At 43.7% G+C, this 3,428-nt stretch overlaps 2 pseudogenes; both read left to right on the top strand.

The window, feature by feature from the left end:
- The window catches only part of LOC108540635 (ADP-ribosylation factor-like protein 5A), a 22,324-nt pseudogene extending 20,922 nt beyond the window's left edge, over window positions 1-1,402 (top strand).
- A 181-nt stretch (window positions 1,403-1,583) lies between these two features.
- On the top strand, window positions 1,584-3,117 carry LOC108540628 (actin-related protein 2-like; annotated as a pseudogene).
- Window positions 3,118-3,428: the final 311 nt, after the last annotated feature.

Below are 3,428 nucleotides of genomic sequence, written 5' to 3' on the forward strand. Positions count from 1 at the left end.
TGCAGTGGCCAGATCTCAGCTCACTGCAAGCTCCGCCTCCCGGGTTTACGCCATTCTCCTGCCTCAGCCTCCCGAGTAGCTGGGACTACAGGCACCCGCCACCTCGCCCGGCTAGTTTTTTGTATTTTTTAGTAGAGACGGGGTTTCACCTTGTTACAGGATGGTCTCGATCTCCTGACCTCGTGATCTGCCCGTCTCGGCCTCCCAAAGTGCTGGGATTACAGGCTTGAGCCACCGCGCCCGGCCGTGAGATGTAATCTTATACAAACTTTATAGGTAGAAAGATGTTGGGAAACTATCACATGGTCTGTTATGTTTATGGTTTTATTTTAATAGGCCAAATTCATTGATGAAAAGAGAAATCTTCATAGTTTTTTAATTATGTAGGACACGACATTTTATCAGAAAACTCTACGTTGAAAATGTTGCATCATTGTGTATAGAGTGGCATGGATTCAACTTTATGTGCGTGAATTACATTTGTAATGTTTGAATAGTGAATTACAGTTTTAACATGCTTTCACTTGATTTGGTCCTGTTAGGTAAGCAAGGGACCTTGTGTATTGGAAAAAGAATTACTTTGGTGCAGCCGCCCCAGAGGAGCTGGGGGAGGGCACTGGGCCGCGAGGCTCCTTGCAGACCACGTGGCAGCGATTTCGGCCAGCCAGGTGAGTGCGGCGTCCACAGCGGCGAGGCCTTGCGCGCAGCAGAGCGGCCTGGGCTATGGCCTCCCTGCGGTTCCCTGGAAGCGGGCCGGCGCCGGAGCAGCAGCAGAGGCGGAGACTCCAGTGCGTCTCTCTTCCCCAGTCAGCCTGAGCCAGCGGAGGCCAGGCGGCCCAGGTGTCTGGAGCGGGAGTCCGTGCCCGAGAATGAGAATTTTCTTCGCCAGATCATGGAGACTGTTCCATCACCAGAAGCACAAAGTTTTCATTGTTGGGCTGGATAATGCAGGGGAAACTACCATTCTTTACCAGTTTTTTATGAATGAGGTTGTACATACATCTCCTACAAGAGGAAGTTATGTAGAAGAGATAGTGATTAATAATACACGTTTCCTAATGTGGGATATTGGTGGCCAAGAATCTCTTTGTTCTTCCTGGAACACGTACTATACTAACACAGTTTGTAATAGTTGTTGTGGACAGTACAGATAGAGGATTTCTGTAACTAGAGAAGAACTCTAAAATGTTAGCGCATGAAGACCTAAGAAAAGCTGGTTTGCTTGAGTTTTGTTAATAAATGAGATGTGAAAGAATGCATGACTGTAGCAGAAATCGACCAGTTTTTGAAGCTACCTTCTATTAAAGATCACCAGTGACATATCCAGGCATGCTGTGCTCTAACTGGCGAGGGATTGTGCCAAAGACTTGAATGGATGATGTCACCACTTTAGATTAGATGATCTCTGCTGACCTCATAGACTTTGTATAAATGAAGTGCGGGACTTTACCTGAAAGCTGCAAAAATTAATGGTTTAGATATATTTATAATAAACTGATTTAAACTTTTCTATAAGAAGAAAATTAAGACCACTTATTTGAAAAGAAAGATGGAGAAGGAGGAGGGAGAAGAAAAAATGGCTCAGCGGTGGCGGCTGTAGGTTATGCAGCGGCAGCGGCTCTCCCCCTGGCGGAGGATGGACAGCCAGGACAGGAAGGTGGTGGTGTGCGACAACAGCACCGGGTTTGTGAAGTGTGGATATGCAGGCTCTAACTTTCCAGAACACATCTTCCCAGCTTTGGTTAGAGGACCTGTTTCCAGATCAACCACCAAAGTGGGAAACATTGAACAAGGATCTTACAGTTGGTGATGAGGTAAGTGAATTACGATCAATGTTAGAAGTTAACTACCCTTTGGGAAATGGCATAGTACGAAATTGGGATGACATGAAACACCTGTGGGACTACACGTTTGGACCAGAGAAACTTAATATAGATACCAGAAATTGTAAAATGTTGCTCACAAAACCTCCTATAAACCCAACCAAATACACAGAGAAGATTATAGAGGTAATGATTGAGATTTAGCAGTTTTAGATTTTCTAAATTTTAGAAAATTTTAGATTTTAGATTTTTAGATTTAGAGATTTCTGGTGGGTATGTAACTATCCAGACCGTTCTGACTTTGTATGTGCCAAGTTTATTGACTGGTGTAGCCGTAGACTCTGGAGATGGTGTGACTCACATTTGCCCAGTATATGAAGGCTTTTCTCTCCCTCATCTTACCAGGAGACTGGATATTGCTGGGAGGGATATAATTAGAAGCGTGTTGCTTCTATTGCAAGGATATGTCTTCAACCACCCTCCTGATTTTGAAACGGTTCGCATGATTAAAGAAAAATTGTTACGTGGGATATAATATTGAGCAGGAGCAGAAACTGGCCTTAGAAACCAAAGTATTAGTTGAATCTTATACACTCCCAGATGGACATATCTTCAAAGTTGGGGGAGAGAGATTTGAAGCACCAGAAATTTTATTTCAACCTCACTTGATCAATGTTGAAGGAGCTGGTGTTGCTGAATTGCTTTTTAACACAATTCAGGCAGCTGACACAGATACCAGATCTGAATCCTACAAATACATTGTGTTTTCTGGAGGGTCTGCTATGTATCCTGGCCTGCCTTCACGGTTGGAACAAGAACTTAAAACAGCTTTACTTAGAATGAGTTTTAAAGGGTGATGTGGAAAAACTTTCTAAATTTGAGATCTGCCTTGGAGACACACCCCGCAGAAAGCACATGGTACTCCTGGGTGGTGCAGTTCTAGCAGATACCATGAAAGACAAAGACAACTTTTGGATGACCCGACAAGAGTACCAGGAAAAGGGTGCCCGTGTGCTGGAGAAACTTGCTGTGACTGTTTGAAAATTCCAAAGCTTGTTCGCATCACACCCGTAATGCTTTCTTTTTTCCTTTATTGCCAATCTTTGATCTCATTCAACTCCAGGACATGGAAGAGACCTCTCTGTGCCTTTTGACTCTGTGCCTTTTGAATTTTAAGAACTTTATTCTGGTGTCTTGGGGAAGCTTTGTTAAATTTTTGTTAATGTGGGTAAATCTGAGTTTCATTCAACTGCTTCCCTTCATAGACAAGAGGGCTAAGGGTCCTGTCTGCTGCTTTGTTTCTTCAAAGTGAGCATTTAGATCATTCCTGTAGGCTTCCTATTTTCACTTTACTGCTCTAATGCTGCTAGTTGTAATCTTTAGCACACTAGGTAGTATGCCTTTATTAGCCTAAGAAAAAAACTAACAGGAGCCTTTGCATATTACTGGTATGAGGGGTGGTTCGGGATGGGTGGGAAGCTGCTGAACCCTGTAGAGCATTTCCTCTGCAGTGTGGCGCTTTCAACTGTACTGCTGCGGCTTTAAGTACCTTAAAGCTTCTCCTGTGAACATCTTAGGGAAACGTTAGGTTCAAAACGAAAGTGT

The sequence above is a fragment of the Rhinopithecus bieti genome, unplaced genomic scaffold, assembly GCF_001698545.2.
Source record: "Rhinopithecus bieti isolate Rb0 unplaced genomic scaffold, ASM169854v2 scaffold_19723, whole genome shotgun sequence".
NCBI classification, from domain to species: Eukaryota; Metazoa; Chordata; class Mammalia; order Primates; family Cercopithecidae; genus Rhinopithecus; species Rhinopithecus bieti.